At 41.6% G+C, this 25,088-nt stretch overlaps 2 protein-coding genes across 5 annotated transcripts in view; both read right to left on the reverse strand.

The window, feature by feature from the left end:
* The window catches only part of NCEH1 (neutral cholesterol ester hydrolase 1), an 824,131-nt gene that overhangs the window by 100,183 nt on the left and 698,860 nt on the right, over positions 1-25,088 (reverse strand). The gene's annotated exons all lie outside the window — the stretch shown is intronic.
* The window catches only part of PLD1 (phospholipase D1), a 135,431-nt gene that overhangs the window by 83,199 nt on the left and 27,144 nt on the right, over positions 1-25,088 (reverse strand). For 2 of the 4 annotated variants that reach the window (XM_050965834.1, XM_050965831.1), the window contains exon 1: positions 23,107-23,244. The exons of the other annotated variants lie outside the window; for them this stretch is intronic. The gene's annotated coding sequence lies outside the window, so the exon portion shown is untranslated. Of the gene's footprint in view, positions 1-23,106; positions 23,245-25,088 lie in introns of those variants that run through there. 4 annotated transcript variants of the gene reach the window in all.

Consider the following 25,088-nt stretch of genomic DNA (forward strand, 5'->3'; position numbering starts at 1 on the left):
CCAGGCTCAAGTGACTTGCCGAAAGTCATATAGGAAGTCAATGATGGAGCAGAGACCCAAGTCACAATCTAGTGTCCTAGCCACTGGACTATTGTTCCTTTCTAAAGGGCTTGTTACATGTTACACAGCACTTGAGTATACCTCTTCATTGTTAATGAGCCTGCAGGAGGTTACACCTAGTACTCTTTATGTTAGTGGAAGAAGCAGGTGGCGAGCAAAGGAAAAACAGCATCAGTGTCAGGTCATCTACAACTAAGCAGCAGCATTTTACAAGATGTTTCCTGCAATTATGACTACTCCCTACCTCCTTGTTCCCCTGTTAGTAATCTGAGTCAGTGGAAAATCTGGAGAAAATGAGACATGACACAAATCTAGTAAGATCTTACATCACTTTTCGTTGCTCATTGATTTGGTTTGGTTTTTTAAGATTTATTTCCTTCCTTACTGCCCAATCTGCAACCCTCATTAAGGTTCAGCAAGGCTTACCCACATGAAAAGCTCATGGCTTCAGTTGGACTTCTTGTGCAAGTGCAGTTCAATATGATTAAAAGTTGCAGGATCAAATCCCTCGTCCTAAAACACAGTTATGCTTAACCCCAGATAATACCCTCCTACATACCAGTATAATAAGAGACCCATCAACGTTTGTATGACTCCATCATAAACATGCAGCTTGACAACTACACTGAAAAGGCTCAGTGACAGATTGTCAGCAGGCGTGAATCAAGTGGTTTTAAGTCAGTCAATGGAGCTAAGCCCATATATACTAGCTGAGGATCTGACCCCCTTCAAAGAAATGATTTACAAGAGTCACATGTCATTTCTGCTGTTAAATTCTGTACGGAATTGTTTGCTTGGAAAAGGGGATTTGTAACTTTTGCAAATAATTCACTTCATCTTTTAAAACAATAATTCATGTGTTTAGACACTTTTAAAGAATATTTGTTACTGTCTTCAAATAAAGGTAATGCTATGTAATTCTAAAAAATAAAAGGATTGGTTGCGTCAGAAAGCAAATACCCATATTCTATTCAGGCAGAACCAAGAAACATGGGGTCAGATTCTCCACTCAGTTACATTAGTGCAAATCCAGAATCAATTCAGTTTCATGTGTGTAATAAAAGCGCAAAATCAGGGTCAGGCCTAGCATATCAGTTCTTTCTGAATGATTTTTAAGCACGTTTGTGGTTCTGACACCTTCCAATCATCCGTGAAGCCCCTTATGTCACAGTGGCAGAGTCCTTGACTGGGCTAAAAGGGATGACACTTCTGGCTAGTTGTAGACTCATTGAGGACTCCCATAGAATTGTCAGATGCCTTTCTGTAAACACATACACACAAATACCTCTCCGCCCCTTTTATCCAAGGAAAGGAAATAAAAAGTATAGATTAAAATGCAAAACTACCAAATCACTTATTTTCATCCTCTATTCTACATCACTACAGAGCCTGGCCTTTAATGCGAGTTCTGCATTAACTTGAAGAACAATGCTACACTTTTCCTTGTCATGACCAGATGCAAAGGCAATTCACTTGTGCCCAGGAGATCTACATTTTGTCTCCTGGCTCCTTGCATGCCTCTGCCTAAGCATTTTGTATGGTATGTAAACCACAGTCACAGGAGCTTTCCTTTCAGCCCTGAGGACAGGTATGCCGGACTTTACAGCCGCAGTTGACGGCCCTTTCAAACCAGACGGAAAGGTGTATTCGATTAAATTTCACCCCTGTGACTCCAGCGGAGTTTCACCATGTGTGTGTTTGATGACTGGCTCTATAGAATTGTAAAAATCCAAATGCTCCCAGATCAGAATATACAGTCCACTAGAAAACATGGGTCTCCCAGTGTGCTCACCTCGTCAGACCAACTACTGACATTCCAGAATAACACAGAGAAGTTTATAAGTGTGATTTCATATTGAATACAGGACCTAATACTGCACCGCTAATGTCAGTAAGAGCTTTGCCTAGGCTGGCGGATCAAACCTACAAGATAACAATATATTTCATTTCTTGCCCCACCACCATTATGCTGTGCAATTATTTTACTAGGACATTGCCACTTCTAGCATATGCATGCCATTAAGGGACGGCCACTAGCAGCATAACATTAAGTATTTATTCTACCTGCATTTATATTTGGAAAGGAAATCGAATTTTCTTCAGTCTAAAAAGATGTGTTTTACCCTTCTAAGTTCAGCTCAATGAATCATGATGGCAACTGGGCTTGCAAAAGAGCAGGGTTTGCGTAGTAAAAGTTAATATAGGCACAAATAATGATTTTCCATCTTTATCACCTGCTGTGGCGATAAAGACTTGATGAGAAGAAATGGCAAACAAACACCTTAGAGATTATGTCAAGGATGAATATGTACGGGGTGGGTTCGGTATCGATCATAACGTCTTCGCCTTCCCTTCGTTCTTTACTGTGCCAGGCACAAGAGTTCTGCTTGTCAGATGAATTGACATAATAAGTTAATGGGTAAACTATTAACAACTGTATTGAGTCCAGTTATGGCTGCAGCAGGCCTGTTTGCCAGTGGCTAACTTAGGGAAGAATTCTATTTTGGCTACATCTGCTTTCACAGTAGCAGCCGGATAGTACAAGTCAGCAGAGTGCAGTTGCCACAGGCAGCAGTGGGGGTGATAATTTGCTGCTGGTACAGAGAGACAGTCCCCTGGAGCAAAGCAGGTGCAGAGATGGAAGTATGGCTCCATGAGCCAAAATTCTCTCCCTGGGATGGGGCAGCAACATGCATTCCTCAGTATAGGCCGTGTCCCTGTGGCAAAAATCTAGCCCAAGAGCCATAAATTACCAGCTCCATTACTACCTATTCCGACGAAGTGGGTATTCACCCACAAAAGCTCATGTTCCAAAACGTCTGTTAGTCTATAAGGTGCCACAGGATTCTTTGCTGCTTTTACAGAACCAGACTAACACGGCTACCCCTCTGATACCTATTCCTTATCTCCCCCTCCCACCTCACCCCCAATGTGACCTACTTAAGGGCTGACCAGAATGGCAGCTCCTGAGCACAGGAGCTGCTACTGAGCTGCTGCCACGAGGAGCAACTTGCTGGAAAGGCAACAGGGAGGAGCGAGGAGCAAGCAAAGCCATGGCTTGCCTCTTCCCCACTACATGTCAACCATGAGAACTGGCTGTGGCTGGCCACGCAGAGGGAATAGCAAATTACCCCTCTCTGCCACAGACACACAAAGGGCACAACCAGGGAGCCCTGAGAAGCACCCAGTCTCACTGAAGAGGCAGCATGCCTCCATACTGCCCTTTACAATGAGTGAGTCCAACAGGTCCAGCTTAGCTCACTAAAAGTTTCGCTAGAGAACAGTGGATTGCTTTGGCCTTGTTTCAAACACCTGAATATTGTGAGCGTGAAAGCTGACCACCACCTTGAATGTTATTGGGCTCATGTACGGCCCAGAGGCTAAAAACAGGGAGAAAAAAAATCCATTGAAAGAACAAGGTGTGCAGTGGAGCAGAAATGAGGGTAGAGTGAAAAACAAGAGCGGGGGGGGGGGAGAGAGAGAGAGAGAGAGACTGTGAACACAGAATTAAAGAGGGGGGAGAGAAAAATTCTAGGGACAAAAGTAAACACTGTATATGTGGCATCCCAATGTGCCAGCCTAGTTTCTGGCGGAGCTTTTCTCTCCCTAACACACAGCTTGCTCCACGTGCGTCACGTTGCCTGTCTATCATAGAAGGTGAGTACAAGCTTCCCTTCATCTAGCACAGGGGTAGGCAACCTATGGCACGCGTGCTGATTTTCAGTGGCACTCACGCTGCCCGGATCCTGGCCACCGGTCCGGGGGGCTCTGCATTTTAATTTAATTTTAAATGAAGTTTCTTAAACATTTTAAAAACCTTATTTACTTTACATACAATAATAGTTTAGTTATATGTTATAGATTTATAGAAAGAGACCTTCTAGAAATGTTAAAATGTATTACTGGCACAAGAAACCTTAAATTAGAGTGAATAAATGAAGACTCAGCACACCACTTCTGAAAGGTTGCTGACTCCTGATCTAGCAAAACACAGATCTGAAATCCTGACTAACCCTTGAGGGCAGGGTTTAATTACAGGAAGAAAGGATTGAACAAAAATTATCTTTATTAATCCTGAAAAGAGTGTGATAGGTTTGCAACATCTTAAACGAAGGGTTGCCAATCTTGCAGTTTTATCATGAGACTCATGAGAATTGGTGGGGGGTTTTAAACCCAAGCTCCTGGGGTCAGATCATCCCATGAGACTCTCAGCTTTCATTAACATTAAAAGTTTCTAGTCTTTGTCTTTTCCCTGTAAGGGAAAAACTTGAAAATGTGACCCCTGAAGGTTCAAAAATCAGAAGGCAAATAAAAAAAGCTCAGATTTTTTTTTATCTCATGATTTTCATTCTATCCTCATTTTGGAAGGCCTGGCTCATGATTTTTGAACACGCAGGGTTGTAATAATGCAGACTACATGAGATTCACTCATCCCCAGTTTCTTCATTTATATATATTATTTTAGCTAATCCATGTCTTCACCACTTCTAAACACTTATCAAAGACAATGCGATAACCTTAATTTAGAAAAAATTCAAGTTAGGAGAGCTGGCTTCCAGCAGAAACAGCAATGATATTGTGCATGCACTCTCATCTCACTGAGACAAGCACTTCCACAATCACTGTTGATTAGCCTCATTTCAGTTCTCATGACTTTTCTCTCACCCTAGTGACCTTTCAGTGAGGTTTCTTAGAAAAATCCCCAGTTCCCATTCTTGGTTTTGTGTTGCAGCACACAGTACTTTGACAGGACACCGTGTTAAACTCTACTCATTCAATTCCTGTGTACAGTGCTGAGAAGACAGGAGTAGTCATTTTCAGTCTCAAACAAGAACAAGAGCATAAGGGAGAAAGAAAATAACTGAACTATGCATTCCCTTTCTTCCAACCTGGTGCTCATGAGTTGCTGCTGAGTTAAGCCAGGAGCTCTAAAGGCCCCCAAAGTACATTGCCCTCAATAATCATTTGCTCTGCTTGTGATGAAACCTGCCTCTGTCTACATTCTTCCTAATTCTTCATCTTCCCTGTCTTGAAACTCTGGATCTGGGCTGCTGTCGCTTTTCGCAGCTCCCATTGGCCGGGAATGGTGACCTGTGGCCACTGGGAGCCATGGGCACCCATGCCTGCAGATGGTCAATATAAACAAACTGTCTTAGGGCCCACCAGTGGATTACCCTAACTCTGCCCCCACTGACTTCAGAGATAAAAATCCCATCAATTTCAGTGAGGGGAGAGATAAGCCAACACTGAGGTCTTTAGAAAGCCTTATCCAGTCTTACTAAATGTGCTCAACACATATTTTGACAGGCCAGCATGCAGGCAGAGCTGTGCATGGAGACTCTTTTTAAAACCAGTCCCATTAGGTGCAAAACCAGCAGAAGCCAGGCCAGACTCCACAGAGATGCTAAAACAAAGCTGGGATTTTTTTTATACGACAGAACAGTCCTCAAAACAGGAAGTCATTTATGTTGCAATGCATTCCTCTCAGTCCAATAAAAACTAGACTTGATCCAAAACTAGAATATCAAAATCAAACAGCCATCCAATTTTGGATTCAGATTGGATCCTGGATCTAAATTTCATGACTAACACCCACCTCTATTCAAAATAAACATATTACAAAACTATTATTGAGAAGTAAAGCTCATGAGAAAATCTTCATGAGCAGGAACTCAATATCTTGTTCCTGATGACTCATAGCTGCCGCCTTTTGGCTATATTGGGTTTGTATTATTGATTTCTATAGTTCTTTTTGTCAGAGACACTGATTGGCAAGCCATGAATCAGCTAGTTTGCATAAAGAGAATGCTTAAATATTGGCACCAGATATCCTATAGGACTCAACCAAATGAATTAGACTCAGAGTTGCTAAGGAGTTTATAGGCCAGATTCTGTTGTAAATCACAAGTAACTCCATTTAAGTTACTGCATATATTATTATTCATTATCTGTACTGGTAGCACTGAGGAGCCCTAGTCATGGACATAACACAATGCTGCTAGGTGCTGCACAAACACAGAACAAAGATAGTCCTCTGTTCCAAACAGCTTACAATCTAAGTATAAGACAAGACACAACAGATGGATGAAGGCAGATAGATGGGAGAACGCAATGATGGTCAACAAAATAGGAAGTGGTCTCAGCACTCCAGTTGACTAAACCACCTCTACACTAGAAAAATTATCTTGTTACTGATAGTGACTATTAGCAACAGGTGAGTTGAACGAGTGCTGAGCACTATTTATCTGCAAGTTAGATAAGGACAAACCATATTGAGCTTCATTCCAGAGAATGTGGTTAAAGCTTGAAGAGGGGTGGGTTCTGATGCTCTGGGTCAATATCTAGCTGAAACAGATTCTTTCATCTTGCACCTGCACAATTCTTAATCATTGATGCCACTCCTGGTGGCAATAAATGACTCACCTAAGAACTGTTTATGGACACAATTAAGTGTCTGTTACAAACTTGACTCCCTTCTACACTTGTGACTTCTTTCCTCATGCATGTTTTGCCCCATTAGTTCATTTCATTTATTTAGTCTCCTCTCTGTATTAAAGATTGATCATATTACATGCATTATCTCATCAGTGATTATTGAAAAGAAGTGAGAAATATGCCAGTTTTCCATTGCACTCAGCACATTTCCCCACACCTGAGACCTGTCTCAAAGTCATGCTGTTCCCTTTCCGATGGCTGGGTTTTGTTTTCATGCTTTATAAAACATGAATGTTTATAGAAGAACACCTGATTCTGATCTTGCAACAATTTTACATGATGTTACTTCACTGGCTTCAGCTGTTACTCCAGATTTACACTGGTTCAAGTGAGATCAGAATACAGCACTAAATGTCTGGACACATTTTAAATTATTGTTTTCTTAAGCCTATAATTTGCAAATAATGGGCCAGATTCCCAACTGGCATCAATCATGGTATCTTCAGTGGAACTATGCCAATTTATGCCAGCGAGAACCTGGTCCTTTCGCTTTAAGAATTGGTTTATATGAAATCAGATACATATGAAGAGAGTAATTGGTTCATGGACCTAAAACCTTTAGTGAGTTCCATAAACTCTACGGATGCACTAAGGAACAGATTTTGCATTTGGATCTCTGTCAAATCATTCACCCAGACAGCTGTCTATTGGCTACACATCTAATTAAGTTCATAAAAATAAGCTATTATTTCCAAAGTCAACAGTAACTAATTTGCTAAACTGGCTCCAGAGCTGCCTTATTAAAAGCTGCACGTTTCCTCTTCAGAGATTCTCCAAGAGACTCATGCAGATCTGAGGCTAGCTGTTTTAGCAGAATACCAGCATATCGCCAGTTAATAATGGCTGCTTACTGGGGGGTGAGGACATGGGGGACACACAGAGTCCCTGGCAGGTGGCAGAGGGGGAAACTGGGAGGGCACACAGAGTTTCTGCCATGTGCAGGGAATGGGGCTGCACACAGAACCTTTGGCAGAGGGGACTGGGCCAACCTGGTATAGAGGATTGGGAATGCGCACGAAGGCCTGCCAAGGCAGGGGAGGAGGGCAAAGGGGATATTCAGAGCCTCTGGCAGGGGAGGCGGTGAGGAGAGTTGCAGGTAGTCCCTGAAACAGAGGGGAATGAGAAGTGGAGGAGCCCTGACCTATGCTATTCACTTGGCCTACAGAAGTAACAAAGTGTGCAACCCTCTAGTTTAGTTGCATATGGAATATTAAGATTTTCCTTGTCTATCATATATAACAGCAAGTACCTTATAAAACCATGGTGTGATTTTAATGATCTTAATGCTCATATGTACAAAAGAGAATGCTTCGCCACCAGCTCAAGTTTCATATGTCATTCAGCACTGTTCTGAAATGGGTAGACAGACAGATTGCCACCTGCCAAGTTGTATTTTCTGCATTAAATTTCAAGTGCTATGTGGTGAGTGACAGCACTGGAATCCAGTCTGGCATTTGAATCCAACTGCATTTAAGTGGATTTAAGGCATAATTGGACATACTACAATAGTTCCCATAACTCAGAAGAGCCAAATTCAGCCCTGGTCCGCTGCCTGTGACTAGGCTGTATCTGCTTACATCAGGGCTGAATTTGGCACTAGATATCAAGCTCAGCTCTTTATGAAGGGTAGTCTATCAAGACAACTCAACTGCCCACTTCCCACCCTTGCATGCTTATTCCACACACCCCTACACACACTTGTGCAGGTACTCGCTCCCTGCACACAAACCGACAATGAAAATAACCCACGCAGAAGAGTAAGGGAGGTGCCTTGCCCACATGATCCTCTGTTTGAGCAATTGAGCTCCAGTTATTCTGCTGGCTGTCACATTGACCTGACCTGGTGATATTCTTTTCCTTCTTCACCCTGTTGATTTTGTTAACCTTCCTATATGAAGAAATAGGAACCCCAACTCTTGTAAATTACATTTTCCCAGACTGCTATATTCATTGTGCTTCTGCTTCACATAACCTTGATGAACTTATGCTCTCAGAGATACACCAAAGATAATGAGTTACGATTATGATAAATGTATTCAATTTTCTTGACTTCCTTCCTATTATTGCAGACACACCGTTCGTTCTAAAGCCCTTTGTAACAAAAGAGAGAATACAGCTGAGTCCATTATGTAGTATGAAATCGACTTCAGTTCTGGAACAAACTAGCTCTCTGGTCAACTCACTTAACAAATTGCTACATTCACCATCATCCTACTTACGACTGATACTCCAGAGTCTTTCAAACTTCCTCTCTGTAAGGCTCTTTTCAGCTCTACTGTTTACATAAAGTTTGCAACTTACTAGTAATAAATTATATCTTAATGTGAGGCCATAACTATCATTTTTCATTCATTTTATTATTTATTTGTGTAGAAATAATTCCTAGAGGACCCAATTTGGACTCCATTCTGCTCAGCACTATATACACACACAATGAAAAAATAGTCTTTGCCCCCAGAAGCCTACAATCTAAGTAAATAATACGAAACAACAGTGGATACAAACACACACAGATGCTATTTTGCATTCTCACATCACATGCTCACCCTCAGCCATGTTTAATAATGATAACCGGCCAATCCTGCAGCTCATGCCAAATATAATTATGGGCCAAGGACTTTCCCCCTCTCTGCCTGGAACGTCCACTGATTTCACTGGCAGTTCCTGACATGGATCAATGGTAGTGTAAAGTCCTGTGAATCACTGCATTTTGCCCTTTCTCTAGCAAATTAAAGTTATAGGTGCCCTCTTGTAGCCAAACCAAATGCCCGAAAACTTATTCACCAACTCGAGTCCTACACGCAGCAGCTCCTGCACAACCAGGCTAGATATGTGCTCCTTTCAACTGGGAATCCGGATGCTAAACTGGTGTTTTGCCTCCCAAGCTGTCCCTAAAATGGAATTTGAGATGTGAGCCTCCAACCCTTACATAAGTAGTCCCTGCTCATGGGAGTACTCCCACTGCCTTTAAGGAGACTGCTCGTAAGATTAGGGGCTGCTTGTGTCAGCGAGGATGGCAGAATTTGGGAATGTGATCTGTTTCGGGAAATACTAGAAGACGTGCATAAAAGGAATTGCAAACTGGGTTCATGTAGCAAAACAGTTGTCCTGTAGGCTTTTGCATAGCCTTCTGGGGCTCTCAGAAATATATTCATTGTACAGGCATTTTGAGGCTCCATAGGTTTACATTAGAAATTACAAACTTTTGACAAGAACAGGCACTTCTGGACTTATTAACTGGAGCCATGGCACTGAAGGAGTTAATATCAAAAAGGGAGGGGAGGGGAAAAGGGGTATTAAGAGAGAGAAAGGAACTAGGATGCATTTTCTGAATTAAAGATGAACAGACCATTATAAAACTTAAATGGTTAGATTCCAATTTCAGTTACATTGGTGTAAATCCAGAATGACCGCATTAGCTTCAGATCTGCACCTGTTCAACTGAGATCAGAAACTGGCCTAATTAACGGTAATCATGTTCAATATAAAGAAAGAACTGGCAGAATAGCTGTCTCTTTCTTAATTAAATAAAACTAAACACCAGCAGACTTATGCAAAGTAGCATGCAATACACTGATTGACATTGCCAGCAGAAATCTTTTTAGGATTCCTTAAAACAAAACATAGATTATTATATTGTCAAGGAAACCAGAGCATCATAAATATTGCCAATGTACTTAAATGTATAACCCATCAGCCCTGCTGCCACGTTGTTACCTACACATTTCCAATAATATAACAACAGATTAAATATTACTTTTTGTCGGTTATTGTGCCCATTTGGAGTATTACTGCTCAGCAGGCTTTCAATGGACAATTTTGGCAAATACACAAGAAATACTTGGGGGAAGGGGGAAACAAAATATATTAGGGCTCAGACAGTACGTCTTGTTTGCTCCTTTTCCCACAGAAGAATATGGCCAAATTGTCACAATCTCATTAAAAACTGAGCAGGATCAGGCCCAATCTCAGGAATTTCTTTCTCAATAAACATTTCAAAGTGGCCATGGACCATATGTTATACTGTAAGGGTCCGATACCAAAGGTCATGGAAGTCAGTGGGAATCTTTCCATTGACTATAATGGACTTAGGATCTGATCCTTAGAGCACTGATTTTTGATATACAATAAATAAAATATTCTTTTCAAAAGCATGTGTTTCATAGAATTTCATATTTTCAGACTTTATAGCCTTTTAAAACCTAATCCAGCAATCTTTACCATACAAGGATTGCATGATCAAGCACTCAGAAAACTGATAAAGACCAGAGACAAATTTCTGCATGCCAAGTATGAGTGTTACATACTGCTCCAGGATAGCATTCTCTAGTTTAGATTATTTCCATGGCCCTTTATGCATGACAGACAGGTAACAGTTGCAATTCACTAGGCAGATCTGAGTGCTGACATGTTAAGTGTCTCTGATTGAGCATTCAAGAAAATACCAAACAATGCATGTTTTGCATTCTTTATAGAAACATGCCAAAGGAACCATGTAACTAAATTTTCCTGAAAGACTTCAACGTTGAATAAAGAGAGCACATTTGTACAAAATAAAATGATTCTACGAGCTATTTATTTTCTTGTGTACCAGAACAATAATAAAGCTCAGTCTCTCTCAACCCAAATATCCCCGTTTCATTTGTACAGTGAGATCACATGACATCACAATGTGTTGTCATGGAAATGACTAGGCTATCACAAGTTATTTATACCCTGTCAGAAGTGTGTATTATTATTATCACCATATTGGGTCCACAGGCCTCAGTCAGAAATGGGCCCAACTTGTACTAAGTAATAGGTAGCAATCACTGCCCCAAAGTGTTTACACTGTAATTTGAGATGAGGTGCAGCAACTGAGAGCACTAAAAAGTCGACTCGATTTCACAAAGGAAGAAAAAAAGGCTGAGAAACAAATATGTTTGTGTGACTCAGAGTAACACTCAAAAATGGTATCATTTCAAAGACCCTGGAGAAGTATCTGGGTAGCAAGTCTAAGGTGTCTGATCCTTTACACATTAGTAATGTTTCTAGGTAAAAGGATTGAGAAATATAAAGGTACTTCACCAATGGAGTTCGTAGCATGAAAGCGTGAGACTGGCTCAAGGTACATTACTGAATGAAACAGAGGCCAGGAAAAGCAAGTAGAAGGTGAATCATCCATCTGCACAGGTCTGGACAAGGAAGTTGAGCAATAGTGCCTTGCACTGCATTGCTGGTTTGTGATAAAGATCTGTCTTCTCCTTCAGTCTCCAAGTCACTTCTTTTATTTGTGTATCCAGAAACATTAGGTACAAACAAGCCTGATCCTCCATTGTCCTGTGCCCTGTGTAATCATTTCCACCACAGTGAAGAGAGGGTGAAGCAGGTGTAAAACATTATATACACACTTTGCACTGGTGTAAATAACAACACCAGGTTCAGAGAAACAAGAAATAGGCCCATTATGTTTTGACATGGAGCCACTCAGCCCTGGTCTGCCCTTAAAATATAGACTGACTTAGCTATGTTGCTCAGGGGTGTGAAAAAAAAATCACATCCCTAAGCATTGTAGTTAACCAGACCTAACCCTCGGCATAAGAATCCTTTCATCAACCTGGTTACCGCTGGTCCAGGAGACGGATTATGTACATCAGTGGGAAAACCACTTCCATCAATATAGGAAGCATCTACACTCTGAGCACTACAGCGGCACAGTTATAAGTCAGGAAAACAATGGCTTGATTCCCCTTCAGCTGACGCTGATGTGAAAAAAGTTAAACCATTTTAAAAAAAGATTGACATTGAAACAAAAACTTTTTGATTGATCCTGTGCAGATTTTTTTTTCGAGTTATAGATGTGATGTTGCACTCCATATGTTTTATGGAAATATGCTAGTAAGTGTGAATATAATGTAACTGGAATATGCTTCATGCGAAAGGTCTCTTGTAAGGTATCATCACAAAGCTTATAATCTACTGAGTGTGTTCATCCTATTTGTATGAATGTATCATTCTTGTATCTGAAACTAGGAATATAAAGTATAACTCTGAGGTCCTACTGTAATTATGCAAAGTGTGGGCCATTAATGGTGGTTCAGAATCATGGTGGCTCTCACTGACTAGGACAATTGACTGTAGATGGCTCTGTTTACCTGCAAGCCTCCACGGTATATTTGCGGGCCAACCCTGGAAAAATGGAGTGGGGCTCACAGGACATGTGAACATGTCATATGATACTGGAATCCATCTTAAACGTGGTGCTTTTCCATTGAGAAAGAGGGGTGGAAACCCAGAGAGAGACGAAGGATTCCCACCTTGTGCCAAAGATATAGAAGGGGTGGAAGAGAAAAAAGGTGGCTACCAGTCATGAGAAATCCCCTGCTTACCACCTGAGCTGGAACTAACAAGGACTGTACCGGGGAAAGGATTGGGCCCAGACTAGGAAGAAGTCTAGTCTGTGAAAGAAGCTTATTGGAACATCTCTATTTACCTGTATTCAGTTTCTTAATGTATTAGGCTTAGACTTGCATGTTTTGTTTTATTTTGCTTTGTAACTTACTTTGTTCTGTCTGTTAATACTTGGAACCACTTAAATCCTACTTTTTATACTTAATAAAAGCACGCTGGTGTATTATTGAACCCGAGTAAGTGATTAACACCTAGGGGAGCAAACAGCAGTGCATATCTCTCTATCAGTGTTACAGAGGGTGGACAATTTATGAGTTTACCCTGTATAAGCTTTATACAGAGTAAAACAGATTTGTTTGGGGTTTGGATCCCATTGGGAGCTGAGCGTCTGGGTGCTGGAGACAGGAGTACTTGCTGAGCTGTTTTCAGTTAAGTCTGCAGCTTTGGGGGCGTGGTTCAGACCCTGGGTCTGTGTTGCCACAGGCTAGCAAGTCTGGCTCAACACGACAGGGGTCTGAAGTCCCAAGCTGGCAAAGAAAACAGACTCAGAGGTAGTTTCAGCACATCAGCTGATAGTCCCAAGGGGGTCTCTGTGACTGAACCCGTAATAATAGGTTCAAGAAAGCTTTCAAGATTTTGATGTTTTTGTCTCATTTCAGGATGAGGAAAAAATGTTGTAATCTTGAAACTCTCTTGGGACAGGAAAAATCTTCTCCCGCAGCAACAACCACAACTCAGCTTGTTCAGCATATGAAATGGAAAGATGCCTGTTCCTTCCTTCCGCAAAATATTAATAGAATTATTACCCTCACATTGTTAATTCTACTTGTATGTTATATCTCTGGTACACCTTTGTGTGTCTTGTTTATTTAGACTGTAGGCTCTTCAGGGCTGTCTCTTACTCTATGGCTATATCTTCACTAAAAAAGTGCATTTTTACAGCAAGATAACTAATGCAAGTTAGCTACTGCTGTAAAATCCTAGTGGAGACAAACACAGGTGGAGACTTTTTTACCTCAACGCAGGACCGCCCGGGGGGGGTGGCAAGTGGGGCAATTTGCCCCAAGCCCCACAGGGGCCCGCACGAGAATATAGTATTCTATGGTATTGCAACATTTTTTTAATGGAAGGGGCCCCCGAAATTGCTTTACCCCAGGCCCCCTGAATCCTCTGGGAGGCCCTGCCTTAACGTAGCTAGTCTAGGTCAATACTATACCCCACACACTTGCAAGGGGTTAAAAGCTATTTGAGCCTTGTCTCACTAGGATTGTCCTTGTGCACATGTGTTTATGTTTGGTAGACGAAGGAGAACAGAAAGACAGCAACTCAAAATGATAAAGCAAGATAGCAACTCAAGGTAATAAAGAAGGGAAAATGAGCCAGAAAACAGTCAGTAAACCAAAAGGAACAAAACAAACAACAACATAAAAAGTGTGAACTATTGCCCGTACAGAAGTGCTAGCTAGCTGAGATAATAGATAGTATAGGAAACACACCCCCAGAGGAAATCAAACCGTCTAGTTTAGCAATGCCACACTGACCACCACATTTATACTGACACTCGAGTCATGTCTTCACTGTAAAGTCTGTTTAGACACTGAGGTCTGATCTACACTACAGTTCTTTGTTGGTATAACTGCGTCACACCGGCATGTGAAAAATCCACTCCCCTGGGCAACGTAGTTATACCAATCTGACCCCCTGTGTAGACAGCGCTATGTCGGCAGCGACACAGCCACCGGCTCTTGGGAGGTGGATTAACTATGCCAACAGGAGAGCTCTCTCCAGTCAGCGTAGGAGCGTCTTCACTTAAACGCTACAGCAACACAGCCGCATAGGTACAGCTGCATCAACGCAAAGTTTTAAGTGTAGACCTGCCATGAGAGAGAGAGTGAGCTACCTCAAGTTAGCTATCTTAGTATAAACACCTACACCTTCCTGACAGTGAAGAAATAGCCTTACTCTATGTCATGACAGTGCCTAGCCCAATGGGACCTTTGGGCACTACTGTAATGGAAGTAATAATGCATTACTCCTATGTTACTTTATCACTTTGCCCTGTCCTTAACCTCAAGATAAGCAAATTTTGGTTCAAACACAATGTCTAGGGTGGTGGAGTCCTTCCCTGCTTTTGCCCATGTGGATGATGGAGTTATTTTGTATATAACAAGCTTTTGTTCTTCTAGGCATAAATGATTCATCTTTCTGCCTGCATCTCCATCTTTCTCCTCCCTTCAGGAGAAGTAGAAATATTCACAGATTGTTCAGAGGCTTTCTGTTCTCATGCATCCACCAAACATAAACACACATGCACAAGGACAAACTCACAGAAGTCACTTTCCACTCCTGTTTAGACAGATGGTTTTCTCAGAGATTAGAGTGCCTCTGAAAAATGCTAGAGTGGGCGAGTTGTCTGACAAATGAAAAACAGGTTTGGGCTTTGATTATCTAATCTTCCATTTATATTGCTTATTGACTTTAGTGATCTAGAAAGCATCTGTGGGCAGCATGTTCTTGAGATGAGTGATATATCTGAGCCAGGTTTGACTTAGACATGATCCCGACACTACAGGGAACCCTTGGGATAGTACCATTGAACAATGTACAGATCCAGTGTTCCCAGCTCTCATGATTTCATAGCAAGTCTTATGATATTTGGTGGTATTAAATCCCCAGCTCCTGGAATCACGTGATTAGGTGAGAATCTCAGCTTTCATTTAAAAAAAAAAACCCAAAAAGGTTCTAGGCCCTAATGGCTGCAGAGAAAGCTTGAAAGTGTGAACCCTAAAGGGTCCTATCCCAGAAGGCAAATAAGAAGAACTCCATATTTTTTATTATTTTTTTAAATCTCAATCTCATAATTATTTTTTGACGGGGGGGTTAAGTCATAATTTTTGAACTACTAAGGCAGTACTTGGCAATACTAAGATCACAGATAGGCATCTGTTCCTGTGCAAACGCATATGTTTATATATTACTAACGGGCAGTGTTGCTACACCGCCTTCAGCACAGAAGGTACGGGGCTGTGGGAGGAGGGAGAGAAATGTGCTTGCCCTCCTCCTCTCACTCACTGGTTCTCTTGCTGCTGCTGCTTCCCCACTCAATGCAGCTTAGCAGCTCGCCTGAGCAGAGGGAGGAAGGAAGCCCAGAGAATGTTCGAGGTGGATGAGGAGCAGAAGCAGAGGATACACTCAGAACCCTCTTCAACTGTAAACCTTTCCAGGGCAGCGTGTGTCTTTTTTCCTACCTTGCCTAGCCTAGTGTTGGCACTTAATAAAAAGTAACCACAGGCCAAAGCCTGCTGTCTTTACTCACTGTCCACTCAACCCTTTCTTTGTAAACTCTCGATGATGTCAATAGCAGTTTGCCCAAGCAAGTAAAAACTGTAAAAATCAGTGAACCTGACTGCCCCTTCCTGCAAAGAAACACTCAGGAGGGGGAAAGGGAGAAAAATCTCCACAAGGTCTCTCGCCAGGTTTTCAGCCAATTGTCCCGCTGGGACGGAGGGGCCTACCCACAATTCTAGCAGCTTCTCATGGATCCCAGGAGCTCAGCAGGAAGCCAGGGCTATCCAGATCTAGACTCTGTTTTAGAGGGCAAAGGAGAAGCTGAGGGAAACACCGGTGGGGACTGCAGCTGATTGGGACTAACTTTCTCAGACAACCTCACAGTTCTGCAAAGTCAATTCCCCAGCCCATTTACAAGTAAATAGAAAGGGGCTGGCGGTGTGTGAGTACAGTAACTCTGCACTTAAACTCATCCCAGGTAATGTTGTTTCATTGTTACGTTGCTGATCAGTTAGGGAACAAGCTCGTTTAAAGTTGTGCAATGCTCCCTTCTAACTTCGTTTGGCAGCCACCTGCTTTGTCCACCGCTTGCAGGAAGAGCAGCCTGTTTCAGCTAGCTGGTGGGGGCTTGGAACCAGGGTGGACCGGCAGCCCCCCTATCAGCTCCCCACTCCCCTAAGTTCCCTGTGCAGCAGCTGCCCAGCAGGCCAACAATTGCCGGCAGTTCAGCTGTCCCTCCCCAAACTGCCCTGTGCTGCTCCTGCCCTCTGCCTTGGAGCTGCTCCCCGAAACTCCTGCTTGCTGTGCGGGGAGGAGGGAAGGAAGAGGGGGCCTCTCAGGGTGTCCCCCTCCTCCCTGCTCCTGCACCCCGCTTACCCCATGTTCCATAGAGCGGGGAGGGGGGGGACATGACAGGGCTCAGGACGGAGGGAGCTTGCTGGCAGCAGCTGCGGTCTCAGCAAGCTGATCTAATTAACAAGGCAGCGTACTTAAGAGTAGGGTCAGCTACTTAAAGGGGAAATGTGCATCTCTCTCTCCCACACACACACGGTGTGTGTTTCGGTCTTCGTCTGCAATGCTGGCTCCCCTCCCTCCATTCCTGCGGCCTTGAAGAGTGTGAGAGTTAACCCTTGAGGGCTCAGTCAATTGCTAGTTCATCATTTAGCAGTAAGGTATTCCCTAGGAAATATCCCACCCTCTGTTTCCTCCACCTCAACTAAGCTTCACAATCATCATCACTGTGTACCAGTATTAAATTGTTTATTTAAAACTTATACTCTGTGTGTGTGTGTATATAAGAGAGTGAGAGTGAGTGAGTGAATGTCTTTTGTCTGGTGAAAACTTTTTTTCCCCTGGAACCTAGCCCCCTCATTTACATTAATTCTTATGGGGAAATTGGATTCGCTTAATATCATTTCACTTAAAGTCGCATTTTTCAGAAACATACCTACAACATTAAGTGAGGAGTTACTGTATTGTGATCATATACCTGGTGGTGACACCTGTTCTTATTAATGAAACCAAAGTCCACGATAACAGAAAAGAGAACAAACAAGTTTCCTGGAAATATCATGCAGCTGTCAACGTTAGGCCATCTATTTCTCTTGTACTAAACAAAATCAAGCTCATTTTGCTTACACAGCATCAAATAAGTAAACAGAAGAATTGGTCTCCTGGTGAGGCTTTGGGTCATTCTCTCATAACTTACGGTGAACTTATGATGGACAAACCAGAAACACTTATCTGACGTGTCCTTCTCTCTATGCCCTGCCCTGTAGAGAAAACTGAACCAGACCTGAACTCCCCTTAGGTTCTGTAAAAATGAAAACCTGACCAACAAAGGTTTTGTAAAAACCTAAACCAAAATGTGACTTCCTCTGTGCAGCACTAGCCAACATGCAAGAGCATCCTGATGGCTCAGGAGTGAGTCATGTTCAACCCCTCAGTAAATAGAAAGGGGCGTTTCCACAGAACAGGACTTGTGAGGGCAAAGTAATAAAGAGAAGAAAATGTAAAAAAATGGTCAGTAAAAAAAGAGCAGCAAAATAGGAAGGTGAGACCACTCAAACATTAACATTACACAGTCCAGGAAAAACACACCCAGGGAGGAAATCAGACCATTTTGTTTAGCAATGTTACATATCTGTCATTCAGTTTTAGGACCACCACATTTACACTCAGCCCAACTCTCAGGCAAATAACAAGTGTGCTCTTAACTTGGTGAGCAAATATGTGTTAGTTAACTCAGGATAAAATAGCATTGAAGACATGGCCATTTGGCTTTAACTCAGATTAACAGTACAAATTCAATGCCACATTTCCCTAAAGCAGGGGTAGGCACGTGAGCTGATTTTCAGTAGCACTCACACTGCTTGGGTCCTGGCCACCAGTCTAGGGGCTCTGCATTTTAATTTAATTTTAAATCATAGACTATCAGGGTTGGAAGGGACCTCAGGAGATCATCTAGTGTCCAACCCCCTGCTCAAAGCAGGACAAATCCCCAGATTTTTTTTTTTTTACCCCCAGTTCCCTAAATGGCCCCCCTCAAGAACTGAATTCATAATCCTGGGTTTAGCAGGCCAATGTTCAAACCAACGAGCTATCCCTCCCCATGATGTGTCTTAAACATTTTAAAAACCTTATTTACTTTACATACAATAGTTTAGTTATATATTACAGACCAGGGATCGGTAACCTTTCAGAAGTGGTGTGCCGAGTCTTCATTTATTCACTCTGATTTAAGGTTTCGCGTGCCAGTAATAAATTTTAACATTTCTAGAAGGTCTCTTTCTATAAGTCTATAATATATAACTAAACTATTGTTGTATGTAAAGTAAATAAGGTTTTTAAAATGTTTAACAAGCTTGATTTAAAATTAAATTAAAATGCAGAGCCCCCTGGACTAGTGGCCAGGACCCAGGCAGCGTGAGTGCCACTGAAAATCAGCTTGCGTACCGCCTTTGGCACGCATGCCATAGGTTGCGTACCCCTGTTATAGACTTATAGAAAGAGACCTTCTAAAAACGTTAAACTGTATTACTGGCACACGAAACCTTAAATTAGACTGAATAATGAAGACTCGGCACACCACTTCTGAAAGGTTGCCGATCCCTGCCCTAAAGGCTTTAACTCAAGCTGCTAACCTGAGTTAAAAGGTAAGTTGTCATGTCTTCACTGCTGTTTTAATGTGAGTTATCTAAACAGAATTAGAAACACACCTTGTTAAGGGTGGGTCTTCACTTAAAAAAAAAAGTGTGTTTTACAATGACATAGCTATCTTGATGTAAAAACACACCATTTTGCAATGAAGACAGCACAATAGGCCAGCGACAAGGATAGAAAAAGTTAAACTATTGCAATGTTCTGGGCTCAAGTGGGCTATTTTTGGAAAGGGATGTCTTCCAGCCCCTCATCCAATTTATGCAGAGAAGACTTTCTGAGACATTTGAATAAGTATAAACGGCTTTGATTTTTAAATAAGAGCTGAAGTTTAGGGTCGATAAAAATCTATGGCAAAACCAGCAAAATGCGTATCTTGTGCTTCTGAATTCCCAGCAGGTTTGCTAACTGATCCAAATGAATTGGTTGCAAGCAGGGACATGAGGAAAAATCCTGTCCTGACAGGAGAATCCATTTCTACAGACATGCAAAGATGATACTGGCAGCATCAGACTCATTGGAAGTGGGACATTGGTTTCTTTTTGCAAAAGGAAGGAAGACATGCTGACAAGATTAAAGAGATAATTTAACATAAGAAAGGCCGTACTGGGTCAGACCAATGTAGTCCATCCAGCCCAGTATCCTGTCTACTGACAGTGGCCAATGCCAGATGCCCTAGAGGGAGTGAACCTAACAGGCAATGATCAAGTGATCTCTCTCCTGCCATCCATCACCACCCTCTAACAAACAGAGGCTAGGGACACTGTTCCTTACCCATCCTGGCTAATAGCTATTTATGGACCTATCCTCTATGAATTTATCCCGTTCTTTTTTAAACCCTGTTATAGTCCTAGCCTTCACAACCTCCTCAGGTAAGGAGTTCCACAAGCTGACGGTGCGCTGTGTGAAGAAGAACTTCCTTTTATTTGTTTTAAACCTGCTGCCCATTAATTTCATTTGGTGGCCCCTAGTTCTTATATTATGGGAACAAGTAAACAACTTTTCCTTATTCACTTTCTGCACATCACTCATGATTTTATATACCTCTATCAGATCCCCCCTTAGTCTCCTCTTTTAAGCTGAAAAGTCCTAGCCTCTTTAATCTCTCCTCCTATGGGACCCGTTCCAAACCCCTAATCATTTTAGCTGCCCTTCTCTGAACCTTTTCTAAAGCCGGTATATCTTTTTTGAGGTGAGGAGACCACATCTGTACACAGTATTCAAGATGTGGGCATACCATGGATTTATATAAGGGCAATAAAATATTCTCTGTCTTATTCTCTATCCACTTTTTAATGATTCCTAACAGCCTGTTTGCTTTTTTGACTGCCACTGCACACTGCATGGATGTCTTCAGAGAATTATGACTCGAAGATCTTTTTCCTGATTAGTTGTAGCTAAATTAGCCCCCATCATATTGTATGTATAGTTGGGGTTATTTTTCCCAATGTGCACTACTTTACATTTATCCACATTAAATTTCATTTGCCATTTTGTTCTCAATCACTTAGTTTTGTGAGATCTTTTTGAAATTTTTCACAGTCTGCTTTGGTCTTAAGTATCTTGAGCAGTTTAGGATCATCTGCAAACATTGCCACCTCATCTTTTACCCCTTTCTCCAGATCATTTATGAATAAGTTGAATAGGATCGGTCCTAGGACTGACCCTTGGGGAACACCACTAGTTAACCCTCTCCATTCTGAAAGTTTACCTTTATTTCTACCTTTTGATTTAAGATCATTTCTACCAGACTGCAGAGTTAACGATTGTGTGAAAAAATGTTTCAAAAATTTGTAAAAGATGGATAAAATATGCAAAACTGCACCTATTTTCTTAGTTTTTTTGTGAAGTCACTTGTAAAAAAAATCCCTGGTTGAGGAGGGCAATCTCATTGTGAATCATGATTATTTTCCTTAAAGTAGACACAACCACAGAAAAAAGAAAACTTCATAAAATTCTCTAGGTTAACAATGTCTCACACTTTGTTACTGTTACAGAGCTAGTCAAATTTTATGTTTGTGTCATATGATCTATTTTGCTTCATGACAGAGTGGATTATTTCACAAGAAAAGTATTTTACATAAATGAGCAGTTATAAAAGAACAAAACTGTGACTGCAAAAAATTGCTCTGTCATCAGCTGTGAGCACTCTAGGTGCAGACCTAACTCCATTAGCTATAGTACACTTACAGGTGTATCTTTAATGGAAGAAGTGCATGTTTCTGGGAAATTAAAAAACAGTTTAAGCACAATAAATCTCAATATATTTACATTACAGTCTTTTCCAGCAACATTAGCAGGGACACATCCATATAAATAATTTCCCAGGATCCTGAAATGGGGACTTTTAAAATAAGTACCTTAACTAAATCAAATATCTGAACAGGTTTCAAATCAGGTCCAATGAGATGGATTTTGAAATCTATTACACATCCTAGAGTTGACTCTCAGTGAGAGCTGGATGCCTAACACCCCTAGTTGCTCCTGAAAAATCCGACCCTTATGATTTACTGAGTATCAAGACCTTTAGGAATAGGTGCTTTCCACATATTCTTAATTGGTCACTCACTGACATTTTTATTTGATTTTTATCAACAGGTCCGATTATCATTTGTACTCCATATTTAATTTTATTTACTGAGGGCTATTCATTTTATAAGATTATAATAAAACAGAAGGGGTCAAACTCTATACACAGATACGTCCATGTAACCTAAATGACTTAAATAACGTTGCACTGGTGCAATTAAGAGCGGGATCTGTAGATACTAACACAATACATATATTCTTGTTATGCATGATCAGCCAAATTCAGCCCTGAGGGGAAAAAAGATGTAGCTGCTCCCCTGAAGTCAATGGAGTTGCACTAGGTCTGAATTTGGGCAGCATTTATACTTAGTGTTTATCGCTTAGCACCGTCCAAGATCAGGCTCCAATTTGGAGACAGAGCATCTTAAACTCAGATCAAGCAAAGGAACAGTAAGACAAACAGGCAAAGAAACCTCAACTTCTGACTAGTCAAACTGTTCTTCCTCCAGGTCCTTAGTTGAGCAGCAGTGGTTGTTCAAATGTGTCAAAGAAATGCCCACTTTTACCCAATATTCTGAGCTGGCAGCTGTCCAAAGAGATAATGATAAAATGACAGTTTCACTGTCTCTGAAGCTATGCTGGCCAAAGTGCAGCACACACCTAATTCAACATACAGGACATCTCTAGGAGATGCTCAAGTTCACAACAAAACACATTGCACTGTTTGAAACTATTAAGACACTAATAATTTTCAGGGAATCAAAACACCCACAGCTTCCATTTTGACATCAGTGAGAGCAGGGCACTCAGCAGCACAGACAAAAAGTCAGTCATACCACATTTAAAGTGTGGAAGGTTACAAAGAAAAGTCAGTCTAGAAGTGTATTGTAAATTTTACAAACAAGGGCAATACCTTTGAACTTGGATTCCCAGCTTCTACACAACTAAAAAAAGGCAATATCCAATCAATGTATTAATTTGAAAAGTGCCATCACATATTTAAGTATTTTCCTTTTCTTTCTGAAAAATTCTAAAATTGCTACCCAGTCCCAGCCCCCGCAGACATAAAGCAATGATCTGACACCATTATTCTATCAGCTGTTCCACGTTAGCTTAGCAATAAAAACAATGAAAGAAAATGACATTTGGCAATCCGTGAATAACTTCAAATCTTTCTTTACTAACCTTGTGCCCCTGTGAAAGTAGGTGCCTCATGATGCTTTTAAAATGAAAACCCTCCTTTCCTATTAAGTGACTATCCAGCACAATGCTACTATAAGAAAAATAACCACACAGAAATCTGCACAGACAGGAAAAGCTGCGTCTTCCTAAGTGCTTCAGTTCAAGTATTCAGGCTGACTCCCTAAAGACAAATTGAGGCATGCCCAACCCACAAGGTACTTTAGCCTATGAGCACTGAAAATAAAGTGAAAACCACTCCCCATATGTTAAATAGAATATTGGGAAACAGAGAGAGGGAGGGGAAAAAAGCCACAGGCAGAGCGAGCTAATGATTTCTGCTACATTTTTATTTTATGTACTTGTTATTACAGCCAAACATGCAACAAATGGTGAACATTTAGGGACAAAATTTGGTCTTAGTTATTCCACATTGATACCTGTGTAACCGTATAGACTCAAGTTATTTTACTTCAGACTTATGTGGTGTAACTCAGAGGAGAATTTGGCCCTGACAGAAGGGAACAATTTTCTCCTCTGTTCTCTCCTCATATAAACCACAAGGGAAAGTCAGTTTTCCAGCTACTGCAGCCAAGAAATAAGTATATTTGATTGAGGGAAGGGACAGAAAGCCATGCAAGTTCACACTGAAGTGAAATACAGTATATCCAAGCTAATGACTATGGTCATATCTGGGTCAGATCTGAGTAGCTCTAGTCTCCAAATGTTGAGCTAGTCAGATAATTTCAAGTGCACATTCCCAAGGCCCTTTTTAACATGCAGAGTAGCAGATTTCTTTGAGAGAGACAGACAGACAGTATTTTAGTATTTAGTAAGGCACTGAACTGACAGTCAGTTATTATTATTTATTATTTGTATTACCACAGAACTCTAGCCATGGACCATGACCCTACTGTGCTAGGTACTGTACAAACGCAGAACAGGCCTAAAACCTGTCTACTAGTACTACAGCTTCACTGCATCTGCCCTACAGGAGACTCATGAATCTGAACCTTGCCCATGTAAATGCAGCCTAAGAGAGATGGCTACTGTAATTCAATCTTCATGCCTGCCTCTTTGCTGAGATTGCTGTAAGGGGTTGTGGTTTTTGAGAAGAAAACACTTGTCTGCTAGGAACTAAATTATGACCCTCAAATGTGCATCACATAAAAACAACTTGGGAACAGACTCTGAACTTTGTTCTACTGAGGTAAATCCAGAGTAACTTCACCTACTTCAGTGATATAAGTGAGATTAGAGTCCAGCCCCTGAACAAAATCCAAATTACCAATAAAAATGCCATTTACAACAAGTCTCAAATCATGTTAGCTGAACTGATTCATGTGCATTTAGCCTAACTTGGTTTAAACAAGGTTGGTTTAGCCAGTGTAGGTAAGTCCATCTGGCATTTAAAACCAAGCTTGAAAACCCAGACTGTGCTTCCCAACTGGTTTTAAACATTGCTTGTCTCAGTTCACACTAGTCAGCCCCACTCGTTTTAAACTGAGTTAGCCTGTAAACACTGAAAGCTGTGATTTAAAGTGGTTCAGCAAGCTTGATTCCTGGACCAGTGCAGATGTGGTTCAGGAGTCCAGAGGCTCCTACCAATCTACAGCAAGGAGGGGCACAAATCTGTGATGGAAATTATGGTGGCACCCTATGGAAAAGAAAAGTAGTTGTGCAGAATGCTAACTCCATCTGTGACATCACCTTGCCTCCTCTGCAAGAAGCAGATAGGGCCAGGGCTGGGCAAGAGAAGTCATGCTACGCTGCACATAAACCAGACTGCAGGGAAAGCTGCAGTGTCACAGAGCGCAGCACTGGGCAATGAGCCAACAACACTGCATGCTGCTGTGGGTGGAAAGGGGTGGCAGGATAGTCCCTGTGATCTGTGGGCCTGGATTCCTGGCCCCAGCTGTCTATCTGAGTTCTGCCTTTGCTCACACCACATGCTTGCCAGGACCATGGACTGGGATGGGAACAGGAGA

The sequence above is a fragment of the Gopherus flavomarginatus genome, chromosome 8 (assembly GCF_025201925.1).
Source record: "Gopherus flavomarginatus isolate rGopFla2 chromosome 8, rGopFla2.mat.asm, whole genome shotgun sequence".
Classification (NCBI taxonomy): Eukaryota; Metazoa; Chordata; order Testudines; family Testudinidae; genus Gopherus; species Gopherus flavomarginatus.